This window comes from Piliocolobus tephrosceles, chromosome 16 (genome assembly GCF_002776525.5).
Source record: "Piliocolobus tephrosceles isolate RC106 chromosome 16, ASM277652v3, whole genome shotgun sequence".
NCBI lineage: Eukaryota > Metazoa > Chordata > Mammalia > Primates > Cercopithecidae > Piliocolobus > Piliocolobus tephrosceles.
In genome coordinates this window covers 49,384,840-49,398,972 of record NC_045449.1, presented here as the reverse complement: position 1 = coordinate 49,398,972, position 14,133 = coordinate 49,384,840, and positions in this window count along the sequence as shown.

Genomic DNA, 14,133 nt, shown 5'->3' with positions numbered 1-14,133 from the left:
CGCCACTGCACTCCAGCCTGGGCAACAAGAGCGAAACTCTGTCTCAAAAAAAAATAAATTCATAACCGAAATCAATGATAGGGAGCCTGAAGAAATATACAGAGTGCTACAGGAGGTCAGAACAGTAGGACCCCAACTGGTCCGGGCTGGAGACAGTGGTCAGGGACATCTTTGCTGCAGAGAGGATGCCTAAGCGAGAAGGGGATGGGGATGGGGAAATGGAGGAGTGCTAAGGGAAGGATGGGGGAGGAGGTGTGAACTAGTACTGCGTCAAGAGGATGGCTTGGCGAAGGGGCAGTCAGGCGGAGACCCACATGTGCCACACGTGCCACTGGGGAGGAAAGCACATGGAAAATTGAAAAGGAGTAGGAGGAGAGGCCTGAGTGACTGCAGTTCAGAGGGTAGAGGGGAGGGTGGCAGGACGTGGAGGTGAAGAGGTGGGAAGGAGCCTGGTGAAGCTGATTAAACAGTTGGGTCTTGATCCTAAAAGCAATGAGAAGCCACTGGTGGGTTTTTTCGTATATCCAACAATCGCTTGCTGAGGAATCCCTTTCCCTGGCATCCTGGTGCTGGAGACACAGAGATGAAAGCACCCTGAAGTCACTTCCAGGCCAGTTGAGAGTCAAGACATGCTGGAAACGTAAAGGAGCAATCAGGACAGGAAGCAGTCAGTGCAGATGCTCGTCCTACTGAAGGAAACCAGTGTTTTAGAACGCGTTCCCCAGAAGCAGACTCTGAGACAAGGATGGGCATGAGATTCATTGACTTGGCAGGTGATCCCAGGAAGCACTGTAGGGAAATGGAAGAGTGACACAGAAAAGGGGAGAAAGCCAATGGAGGAGGACTGACAAGCACCTGTGGGCAACTGAGAACTCAAATGCAATCCCACTGCAAGCCCCTGGGAGATGGCGGAACACACCTACGGGAGGCGAAGATGGAGTTTTCATCATCCAGTTCTCATCTGTCACTGGCTGAAGGCTGCTCCTGGGGTCATCACCTCCACGGCACTCCTAGCCTCTCCCATGCACAGGACAGACAGCCTGCTCCTGTCTGCAGAGAAGGCCTCTGGCAGAGCTGCAGGGATGCAGGCAGAAGCCTCAGCATGCAGGGGAACGGCAAATGCCAACGGTGGATGTACAGGGCACCAAAGTCATCCTGTGCAGCTTCCAGAGCATGCTGTGGCTCCTTAACTCATCTGTATTTGATGTAGGGTGATGAACCCCAAATGTCAAACTACAGCCCTAACTTGTCTTTTGGCCTCCAAATCTTTATATCAACTGTCACCCAGATATCTCACTTTGGATGTCCCATGAGCACCTCAAATCATCAGGTCCCCAAACTTAATGCACATGCATCTCCATCCTCACCATTAAACCTACACACCTCCCATTTCCCTACTGGGATGGATGGTACCCCAATTACCCAGTCACTTCAGCCAAAAACAAACTCCCTTCTCCCCAGGCCCCCAAACCAGCTAAGCACAATCCCTCAATCCTGTTACTTCTCTCACTGCCCAACCTTAGGGTTCCTCCCCTACCGCACCCCATCTCACCCAGATCACAGTATCAGCTTTCTGGGTGTCCTCCCTACCCCCATCATGTCCTTCCTGGGGCAGCCCAGGCAGACTTTCCACAACACAAATCTGGTTGTGTCCATCCCCTGCTTGAAATGCTTCATGCCTCCCAATGCCTCTGAGGATGAAGTACAAATACCTGTGCATGGTATATAAAGACTTTTACATCTGGCATCGCTCCCTCACCAGCCTAACATCCCCACACCATCATTGCCACCATGCCACTTTGCATTATCCAACTCTTCCAAGTTATTCCACATTTCCCTGCCACATGTTGATTCCTTTGCACTTGCTAAGTCTGCTGTTTTTTGTTTGTTTGTTGAGACAGGGTCTCACTCTGTCACCCAGGCTTGAGTGCAGTGGCACCATCATAGCTCATTGTAGTCTCAAACCCCTGGGCTCAAGGGATCCTCCTGCCTCAGCCTCCCAAGCAGCTAGGACTACAGATGTGCACCACTGCACCCAACCTGAACCCACTTTCTAAACCCAATGACCTCTGCTTTTGTCCCCCTGGCAAATAACCCTTCTGATTATATGTCAGCCCTGCCTCCTCTAGCAAGCCGGTCCTGATTTCCTCCGTGCTCCCACTGTGCTGCTCACCTCCTCCTCTGCAGAGCAAGGACATCATGAAATAGTCATTGTTAAACTGCATATCTGCCTTCTCCACTAGACTGTGAGTTCATCCTTGAGAAGGGGGACATTATTTTATTTTTGTTTCCCCAGCACCTTAGCACAGAGCCTGCTGCCAGGAATCCCTCCATATATGAAGTGACTAGGCTAAGGTGACCCCACTGGACAGTGTCTGAACCATGATGGCACTCATTCCCACCTTCTCTCCTCCTGCTGGATAGAGCCACCCAATACAGGTGACACGTGCCTGTTAAGGTGAGGGACAAAATAGAGCAATGCTTCGTCTACCAACGTGGCACTCCTGAACCCACCCAGCAGGGTTCTAATAGTGGGGACAGGGTGCACCAAACCATCAGTGGCCTCTCAGGTTGGACGCAGGGTCACACCAACGGACAGGTGTGGAACCTGGGCCGAGCAAGGGGATTCTGTCCCACTGGGCAGTAAAGACAGCCTTGGCCTCAGGGACCCTGGATTCTACCCCTATGGGCCAAATGGCCAGAGAGCATCTGGAGCTGGATCTGCTATCTTCCTGGGGGATAAAAGTCAGAAATATCTTCCAGATCTTCACTTGTGGAGCCTATTTTCCAGGGCAATTTAATTCCACATGGTTTGTTCTCTGCTCTGCAGACGCCTCGGAGTTCTGTGCCAGGAACCGAGCTGAGAAACTCAGCTGAGGAAACCACGGGAATCTCATTTGAAGATTCAAATGGAAAAGCAGCTTCTCCTCTCCGAGCCTCAATTTCCCCATTTATAAAATGGCAATTCGTACCCAAGTCCATTCCAGCTCAAAAATACTATCATTCTTTTCTTAACTAGGAGGAGTTTTAAGGGGAAGAAACTATCATTTCAACTGTGATCTCACCAAGCAACAAGTCTGAGGACTGAGTCGGGGACCAGTAGCATGGTGTGGAGCACTCAGCATTTGGGGATGAGCACCCCCTGCCCAGCCTCTGCCCTGGTACCAGTTACTCTAGGGGAGTCCCCTTCTCCTTTCTTGGTTTCCTTGTCTGTGAAAGAGAATGATGCCAGCCACACCAGAGAGCCACCATAAGGAGAAATGCAATGTATTATATAAAGTGCCTGGAGCCAGCCAGGCGCGGTGGCTCACGCCTGTAATCCCAACACTTTGGGAGGCCGAGGCGGGTGGATTATGAGGTCAGGAGATCGAGGCCATCCTGGCTAGCACAGTGAAACCCTGTCTCTACTAAAAATACAAAAACATTAGCTGGGCGTGGTGGCGGGCACCTGTAGTCCCAGCTACTCGGGAGGCTGAGGCAGGAGAATGGCGTGAACCCAGGAGGCAGAGCTTGCAGTGAGCCCAAATGGTGCCACTGCACTCCAGCCAGGGTGACAGAGCAAGACTCTGTCTCAAAAAAAAAAAAAAAAAAAGAAAAGAAAGTGCCTGGAGCAGTCCTTGACCCATAGCTGATGTCATTTTCGTAGTTTCCTTTCCCTGGGTAACAAGTGCTGGGTGCCTCCCCAGCTCAGGCTGCAGAGCCTGGAGACCAGAACATTCTACTCTCACTCACCACCTCTGTCCACCCCCATCCGTGGCTTCCTTCCCTGTCAAGCTCAGCTCCTTGCCCAAGTTGGTCCAAAGGCCAGAGTGGCCAGGTGAGCGTGGTTAGCCACAGGCGTGACCACCCAAGATCCCATGACCAGAGTGGCGAGCCTGAATCCACACCCAGGCCTGGAGACCAAGTCCAGTGCTTTTGTCACAAAACAGCAGACCCCATGCGATGCAGGCCCAAGGGCTCACTGCCTACTCGCTGTCCAGCCATCTCCCTCTGTCCCCAGGTGACCCCATTGCATTCCTGTGGTTTGGGGTTTGCTGGTGCGGCGGCGGCAACTGAAGTCTTGGCACCCTCCCACCAGTGAGTGGGGAGGGGGCTCCAGGGGCCAAATTCCTCTTCAAATGAGATTCCCGTGGTTTCCTCAGCTGAGTTCCTCAGCTCGGTTCCTGGCACAGAACTCCGAGGCGTCTGCAGAGCAGAGAACAAACAATGTGGAATTAAATTTCCCTGGAAAATAGGCTCTGCAAGTGAAGAGCTAAGCATCTCCTTGGGCGTGGGTCTGATTGCTCTGTCCTGTGCCAGGATGGACTCCCTCCGCCTTCCAAGCACGGCGGTTGAGCAAGTCCAACTCCTTCCCCCACCCACCACCTCTCCCCACTGTGGGACCTCAGAGCTGTCACCAGAGATGGGCTTTGGCTTTTCCCAGACTCTGCTGGGGCACCCTGACCAGAGACAGACAGCTGGGAGCCCCGAAATAGGAGCATCCTCCTGGGATGGGGTCACACCAGCTCCGGCTCTGTCTGATGTTGCCTCCACCACCAGGCAGGATTCAGGATCAGGTTGCAAAGACTAGGGGACGTGGTGAGACAGGCTGTCTTCCTGGGTCCCCAAGCCTCAGCAGCATATTCTAAAGTGACAAACCCCAAGAGGCACGGAGGAGAAAAGGACAAAGAGGTAAAGTCGCCAGCTGACCTCCCCCAAGCCCCAGCCCAATACCATCTTAGATCCTGGCAGGAAAGTCCCCTGGACATATGGTTTATCCGTGCAAGGGAATGTTATTCCGCCATAAAAAGGAATGAGCTACCGAAATGCGCTCCAGCATGGAGGAACCTGAAATCATTATACTAAGTGAAAAAAGCCAGACACAAAAGGCTACGTAGTGTGTGATTCCATTTATATCAAATATCCAGAATAGGTAAAGCCATAAAGACAGAACGCAGATTAGTGGTTGCCAGAGCCTGGAGGAGAGGGAGATGGGAGTGACTGCTTAAAGGGTATAGAGCTTCCTTTTGGGGCTATAAAAATGTTCTGGACCGAAATAGAGGTGGTGGTTGCACAACATCGTGAATGTATTAAATTCACAATGGTAAATTTGACGTCATACGTATTTTACTACAGTAAAAGGATAAAATGAAATGTCCCTGGCTTGGGTCCCCGGCTGTAGAGGAATTCTGCTTTGGCCACCCCCACGGAATGAAGAGTCTGTGGGTCCGTGTGGTTTTACCCACCAGAACCACAGCCCTCCCTTCTAGACCATGCATTCCCCATGGAGGACCATGGTATTCCTGCCCATACAGCCCTGAAACTGTCCTCCAGGTTAATTTCCCAAAGGCAAGTCACACCCAGGGCCTGAGGGACAGCCGTTTGAAGGAGAGTGGTTAGAATGTGGCTTCTCCTGGCTCTTCTGTCCCCCCTGCTTCTGGTGCAGGATGAAGCCAGGAATGAGAAGATGAGAAGTCCCAGCGAGGGACTGGGATCCAGGGGCCAGCCCTCCCCAGCCAGCTACCTCCTGGCACAGAACTCCTAGTTGTCAGAGAATTATGAATTTGACCCTGGCCTTCACAGTCATTATAAAAAAAATCAAGGTAGATGGATAGAACATATTTTATTAACAGTTTATAAGCTTGACTTATGGCTTTTGAATATTCAGACTTATGGTATGTATTCCTCTTCTACTTCTATGTAAAAAATGACCACAGATTTAGTGGCTAAAAACAACACCCATTTATTAACTCACAGTTAACACGTGGCTCCAGGGATGCGGTGTGCAAAGGGCTGCCCCATGCCGTCAGTGACAACAAGCCAAGCACCAGAAGGGAAGACAAGGGTGGGCATGCCGCGGTGGGGCCAGGGAGGTGTGAGAGCACAGCGTGTCCTCTTACTCAGCCGCCAGGCTCAGCAGGAGGCTTTACTCATCCCATGAGCTCACCTTGGGCCTAGGGCCATGCAGGATCGCACACGAGCTGGCCGGGGATGCCCTTCTCCTGGCCAGCGCCTGGACAGACGGTCCAGCAACTTGGGTCATTGCTGCACAGGTACTGATGCCACCAAGAGCAGCCCGCACTTCCCCTCCTCCAAGGACAGTGAGAGGCCCAGGAGGGCAAGCCCAAGGATGGCAGTGCCCAACCCCCAGCCTATCTGTTTTTGGGCACAGATGGCTGATTTTCCTTTCAGATCTGAGGTGTAAAATTCAACAAATGATGTCCCAAAACCAAGTACAAATTCCTCGGTTCTGAGAGGCCCGCAAAACTTACACCTAGATTACCCCGGTAATCTAGACTTGGTCTGAGAGGCCTGGCTCTGATGTGAGGAAGGAAGGCAGTGGGAAAAGAAAGACGCATTCTAATCAGAAGCATGTCCACACCTGCTCTGGGGCTTACCCGGTGCTGCTCCCCAGAGAGCACAGAGCAGAGCAGAGCAGATGTTGAGGTTCCGGCCCTGAGTCCAGGGAGACAGGTATTCCTAGGGCCACAGGACCCTATGCAGGGGTGGGGCTTGCACAGGCTACCCTGCATCACCTCCACATCCACGCTGTCAGGGTCCAGGGAGGATTGTGGAAGGCAAGGACCTGAGTTTCAGTCTGGCATTATCACTCCATTGGCAATAGGTCCTGTAGGCAACCCCCACACTAAGCCTCAGCTCACCCGTCAGTCCAATGAGGGGTATGCACATACATACCCCAAAGGTACCACGGAATGTAGAAGGAAAATTTTAGAATTCATATACATGCATTTGTATCTAAAAGTAAGAAAGACGGAGGGTGCAGAGGCTCATGCCTGTGATCCCAACACTTTGGGAGGCCAAGGCAAGAGGATTGCTTGAGTCCAGGAGTTCAAGACCACCATAGTGAGACCCCCATCTCTGCAAAAATTTATAAAAGGAATAAATTTTTTTTTTTTTAAGAAAGAAAGAGGCTGGGCACGGTGGCTTAAGCCTGTAATCCCAGCACTTTGGGAGGCTGAGGAGGGCAGATCACCTGAGGTCAGGAGTTTGAGACCAGATTGGCCAACATGGTGAAACCACATCTCTACTAAAAAATACAAAAATTAGCCAGGCATGGTGGCAGGCGTCCGTAATCCCAGCTACTCAGGAAGCTGAGGCAGGGAGAATTCCTTGAACCTGGGAGCTGGAGGTTGCAGTGAGCCAAGATCACACCAATACACTCCAGCCTGGGCAACAGAGTGAGACTCGAAAGGAAGGAAGGAAGGAAGGAAGGAAGGAAGGAAGGAAGGAAGGAAGGAAGGAAGGAAGGAAGGAAGGAAGGAAGGGAGGGAGGGAGGGAGGGAGGGAGGGAGGGAAAATTCAGGTCAACTATGTTAATATTTAACATACAGATTGACCCAGGCACCCTCACTCGGTCTGTTTGTCGGCCAATCGTGTCTCCTGAATTAGTCACTCCATCAGGCAGAGAACTTGATGGCCATACTCTCACTCTGTTGCTCACTTTCAATGTATTGTGACATATTGATGTCTGCATACGCCCAGTTTATACTGCCTGATTCAAACTAAATTAGCCCTCCTTCAAAAAAAAAAAAAAAAAGGATAAATGACCTAAAAAGATTTCTGCAAAGAAACAGCAAGAAAATAGCAGAAGATCGCCTCATCTGCCATCTCACAAAGGAAGAACAAGCATTGCCTATTGAGTGCTACAGTGGAGATTTCCAAAAATGAAATCTCTTTTCATCAGGATAAAGGTGAAGTTCAGCCAAGTTATCAAGGAAGCAACTGTGGGGGAAGGAAAAGACTATGACAGAGCATTTGAAAATAAGGTCGGAAAGTGTTCCCATTGTTACATGATTTTGTTGCTGAAAACCTCATGTGTTCCCAAGATCTTTCATATCTGCCCTTCAAACAACGAACTAAAAAAGAAATGTTTAATTTGCTTAAAAATCTTCTAAATGAAGAGTTTGAGTGGGTTTAAAATCCATTTGCTGAAAGTATTAAAATGCAACATATTCCAATTTCTTTGCAAGAACAACTGATTGACATGAGAGAAGATGGAAATTTGCAAGCCAATTTTGAACAAAACCTTTGCATAATTGGTGGATGAAATTGAAAATTGAAAATTAATGTCATGATTTAATGAGCTGAGCCCACAATGCACCCCGTCCGTCTGGATCTAGGTATCTTGGTGAGGACTTCTTTTCAGCTGTGACAACCATTATAACTGAATATTGAAATAAACTGAATTTAGAATGAGATATTCAAATCACTGCTCCACAAAGTGTTTTCAGATTTCACAAACCAGGATTTTCAAAAATAAACAAGCATATTCAATCATGTTGCTCTCATTGTGAGAACAAAAGGGTTTTTATTAAATGAAATGCCATAAAATTACCTTTAAATGAATCATCAAAAAAGATTCAATGTATTTTTTCTTCATTTTTATTTATAATTGTAGAATGTATATAATAGATATAGTTTATACATATATGTATAATGAGCATAACATATTTTATAATGTACCTATATTTTTATAATGTAAATACTAATATATTTATGTATACATAGTTCATGTATATAATTTGTAATGTTCCATATACATAATTTTTTTGGTTTTTTTTGAGATGGAGTCTCACTCTGTCATCTAGACTGGAGTGCAGTGGCATGATCTTGGCTCACTGCAACCTCCACCTCCTGGGTTCAAGTGATCCTCCTGCCTCAGTCTCCCAAGTAGCTGGGATTACAAATGTGCACCACCACATTCAGTTAATTCTTATATTTTTAGTACAAATGGGGTTTCACCATATTGGCCAGGCTGGTCTTGAACTTCTGACCTCAAGTGATCCACCCACCTCAGTCTCCCAAAGTGCTGGGATTACAGGCATGAGCCACCAACACCTGGCCTATATATCTGTAATTTATAAACACAAATAGTTATTGGGGTGCCTGCTCAACATTTTTTACTGATGGGATGCGTGAACAACAGAGTTTGAGTCTGAGGATGCAGCAGTACCTGAGGGGCCCTCCAGTCTGGGGCTGGAGAACGCATGGGGCCACTTGACCTGGATGTGAGCCTTCATAATAAAGATGTTCCCGAATTGGGCTTCACCTGCCCTGCAGAGGCAAGCCATTGACTGGAGCTTCAGGCCTGTGGGTGTTATTGTTATTATTATTTTGAAATAGGGTCTCAGTCTGTCACCCAGGCCGGAATGCAGTGGCATCACCATGGCTCACTGCAGCCTCAGCCTACCTGGGCTCGGGAGATCCTCCCACCTCAGCCTCCCAAGTAGCTAGGACTACAGACAGACACCATCACTCCCAGCTAATTTTTGTTTTCCTTTTTTAAAGAGATTGGAGGGTTTCACCATGTTGCCCAGGCTGGTCTTAAACTCCTGAGGCTGAGATCCATCTGCCTCGGCCTCCCCAAGTATTGGAATTACAGGCGTGAGCCACTGCGCCCGGCCAGGCGTGTGCATTTTATAGCTAGGGGGTCAGAGATCCAAAAGCGTAAGACCTGAGAGCAGCCTCATTGGGAAGACCATCATCTCCTCCCCTGGAAAAAGAAGGACCTCTCAGGCCGGGCGCGGTGGCTCAAGCCTGTAATCCCAGCACTTTGGGAGGCCGAGACGGGCGGATCACGAGGTCAGGAGATGGAGACCATCCTGGCTAACACGGTGAAACCCCGTCTCTACTAAAAATACAAAAAAACTAGCCGGGCGAGGTGGCGGGCGCCTGTAGTCCCAGCTACTCGGGAGGCTGAGGCAGGAGAATGGCGTAAACCCGGGAGGCGGAGCTTGCAGTGAGCTGAGATCCGGCCACTGCACTCTAGCCCGGGCGACAGAGCAAGACTCCGTCTCAAAAAAAAAAGAAGGACCTCTCTCTGCGCCACTCCTCACCCCTCCTACGCAACAAGAGAAGGGAAACTTTCCTCCCACTCAGAGGGAGTGCAGAGGCCCTAAAAGGGTAGCTCTCTTTCCTGGAGCATCACAGCAAATTGGCAATGGAGACTAAGTGTGAATTCAGACACTCAGAGCGCCAGTGCTGAGCTTTTACCTGCTCTGTTCTCTCTTGATCCCGAGCCTGGTTTTTGGTTACCAGAATTCTCACTATCGTCTCTACTGTAAAGTCCTCCCTGCTATTCATTTTAGATCTGCATGTTGCAAATAAAGCCTAGAATGCTCAGGAATCTAAATACTCAAAGTCAATTATCTGCCCCATTGAAGCAAAGAACATCTCTCTCCAATCTTTTGGGTCTGTCTTAACCCCAAAGAAGAGGGACACCCAGAGAAAAGTGAAGTCTGCACCTCCGCCAGCTTCTCAGGGGGCTCAGCACCTCCCTGAAGTAACAGGACCTCCCTAAGTCACACATACGTTCATGTCACTCCCCCCCTGACCTTGACCTGCTGAAAGGCTCCCTCTGTATCTCCACTGCCCACCACAGAAAATTCCCACTGCTCAGGCCCGTCTATACTCTGGCCCCACCCATTTGCATCAGTCACCTGCAGGAAACAGAAGCCACGCTAGCTGGTGTAAGCAGAGAGGAATTTCGTGCAGTATTCTGTCCTTAGAAAATGATCAAGAGTGCCAGAGGAGCAAGCTGCACTGCAGGAATAGCTCCCAGAAGACAGGGGCCGAGCAATCCGCCTGGGAGTCTTGCCCTTGTCTCCTTGTCCAGCAGGAGAGTAAGGAATCAGGAGTGGCCAGGCACAGTGGCCCACAACTGTAATGATCCCAGCACTTTGGGAGGCCGAGGCAGACCATCACTTGAGGTCAGGAGTTCCAGCCTGGCAACATGACGAAACCCTGTCTCTACTAAAAATACAAAAAAAAAAAAAAAAAAAAAAAAAGCCAGGCATAGTGGCGCACAGCTGTAGTCCCAGCTACTCGGGAGGCTGAGGCAGGAGAATCGCTTGAACGCAGGAGGTAGAGGTTGCAGTGTGAGCTGAGATCACACCACTGCACTCCAGCCTGGGCAACAAAGTAAGACTCCATCTCAGAAAAAAAAAAAAAAACAGAATCAGGAGCCGCTCAGGGTCTGTGGGCTTCAAGAACCATCATCATAACCGATTTAGGAAGTTGTTTCGGCAACAACCTCTTAATGCCCACAAAGCTGAACACTGGATGTTAGAAAGCAGCTGCTAAAAAAAATGCCCAGTGTCGAGCTGGGCACGGCAGCTCAGGCCTGTAATCCCAGCAACTCAGGAGGCTGAGGTGGGAGGATCAGTTGAGGCCAAGAGTTTGAAACCAATCTGCACAACATAGTGAGACTTCCATCTCTACAAAAAAATTAAAAGTTTAGCTGGGTGTGGTGGCATGTGCCTATAGTCCCAGCTACTCAGGAGGCTGAAGAAAGAGGATTGCTTGAGCCTGGGAGTTCGAGGCTGAGTGAGCCATGATGGTACCACTGCACTTCAGCCTGAGAAACAAAGCAAGACCCTCTCTCAAAATAAAGAAAGAAAATAAAAGGGAGGCAAAGAGAGATTAGACAGACAGAAGAGGAGAAGGAGATGTGAAGACGGAGACTGAGACTGGAGTGATGAGGCCACAAGCTCAGGAATTCCAGGACAGCCACCAGAAATTTGAAGAGGCAAGAAATGGATTCTCCCTTTCAGAGCCCGAAAGGAGCATGGCCCTGTCCAATTTCAGGCTCCAGACTGTGACAAAATAGATGTTTGTTGTTTTAAGGCATCAGGTTTGTGGTAATTTGTTACAATAGCCTCGGGAAACTAATAAAACATATCTTAAAAAGTGAAAAGAAGCAGAGGAAATTAATTTCAATAATATTTTTATTTAACCCATTATCTATATAACAGCATCATTTCCACACACAATCAATATAAAAAATTACCGAGCCAGCATGGTGGCTCACGCCTGTAATCCCAGCCCTTTGGGAGGCCAAGGTAGGAGAATAGCTTGAAGCTGGGAGTTTGAGACCAGCCTGGGCAACATAATGTAACTGCATTTCTAAAAAAAAAAAATTATTCAATTACTATTGAGATATTTCATATAATTTTTCATACTGAGTCTTTAAAATCTGAATTGTATTTTGCACTCACAGCACATCTTTGTCTAAGACTAGCCACATTTCAGGTGGGTGCTCAGTATCCACACACGACTAACGCTGAAAGAAGATGGCTCAGCTCCAGCCTTTTGTAGGCCTCTTGGTTGCACCAGGCTGCGATCTGAGGGCCTTTCTGTCTATGAGCCATACTCCCCCATGAACAGTGTGCTCCTTGGGGGCAGGAGCCTCGTCCCATTCATCTCTATATCCTAACATCTGAATGCAGGGACACTCAATAAGTGGTTGTTTTTTGTTTGTTTGTTTGTTTGTTTGTTTGTTTTAGACGGAGTTTCACTCTGACACCCAGGCTGGAGTACAGTGGTGTAATCTCGGCTCACTGCAACCTCCACCTCCCAGGTTCAGGAGATTCTCCTGCCTCAGCCTCCCGAGCAGCTGGGATTACATGTGCCCACCACCATGCCCGGCTAATTTTTGTGGTTTTAGTAGCGACAGGATTTCACCATGTTGGCCAGGCTGGTCTTGAACTCCTGACCTCAGGCAATCTGCCCACCTCAGCCTCCCAAAATGCTGGGATTACAGGTGTGAGCCACCACACTCAGCCAAATAAATGCATTTTGAATGAATGAGTAATGTGGGTTCTCTACAAGAAAAAAACTCAGTCAGAAATTATATTTCTTAGTTTCTTTAACTGATTTTCCCTCTCCCTTAGTGAGAGACATGCAGAATACAACAAAATGTAGGTTGGACTTTTTTTTTTTTTTTTAATCTACTTGGAATCCCTTCTCTTAGAAGAGTAGATGCAGGACAAGGTGATTCCGTCAACTAGGGAAATAGTGTATTTTGAGGTGGAAAACAAATGCTGTGAATAGGTCTATATCTAGCAAAGAAATTGAATTAATGATTAATAACCTTCCAAAACAGAAAGCACCAGGACCAGACAGTTTTATCGGTGAAATATACCAAACATTTGAGGAAGAAATAGGACCACTTCTCTACAACCTCTTTCAGATGATAGAAGCAGAAGGAACACTTCCCAACTCATTTTATGAGGCCAGCATTGCTGAAACCAGAGATATTACAAAAGAAAACTATACACCAATATCACTCATGAACATAGATGCAAAAATCCTCAACAAAATGTTAGCAAATTGAACCCAACAATGTATTAGAAGAATTATACAGACCCACGCATGGTGGTACATGTCTGTAACCCCAGCTACTCCAAAGTACGAAGTGGGAAGATCACTTGAGTCCAGGAGGTTGAGACCAGCCTGGGTAACATAGCAAGACCCCATTTCAAAAAAAAAGAATTATATACCATGACCGGGGGTTCATCCCAGGTATGCAAGGAGGGTTCAACATTCAAAAGTCAAGTAATGTAATCTATCACATCCATAGGCTAAAGAAAAAATGTCATATCTACAGAGGTATAAAGAAATGCCATTCCATCCATCCCTTGATGATCACGGTGAAGGCCAGTGGCGTGGTATTGGGCAGGGTCTGTGAGGCAGTGTTCTGGGACCACCAAGCTAAAGGAAGCAGTTGGGTGTGAGACAAAAGAGCCAATCTGCCAAGAAAGATCATAATCCCAAGGTATGGGTTTGAACGGCTGGAGGGTCCCCTGGCCCTGAAGAATCACTGCAGAGGCTATCCACGCCAGCCCCAGGGGAGATGGCCAGGGTTACCCCAGAGTTGCCACAGTCTTAGCCCAACACTTCGCCCTATTGTAACCTGCCCCTTCCACTCAAGAAACTCACCAGTTGCCCTGCCCACTCTCCCACAATGCTGAGCCGCAGCCTCATGGGGGAAGCTGCCGTGTGCAGTGACATCCACTCCAGGGCAGGAGCATCACATTTTTCATCCAAAGACATAATTGCTCACCAAGCCATGTGCCAACAAGGCTGCATGGACACCTAGGGACACCTTTTATGTCACCATCAGGAAGGGGCACCTTATATAACTTTGCATAGCTTTGTTCACCAGCCTCCCATGCGCTAGCTCACCATGCCTCAGTGAAACCCCAGGGCATCAAAAACTGTAAGGCCAGAAGCCCTTCCACTGGGCATAATGGGGGCATGGGGCAAACCACCCCTGAGATTAGCCTACTGGGGTCACCATGAGTCCCTGGGCTGCAGACTTCGCCAGCTCCCTCACTTCAGACCAGCGCCCCC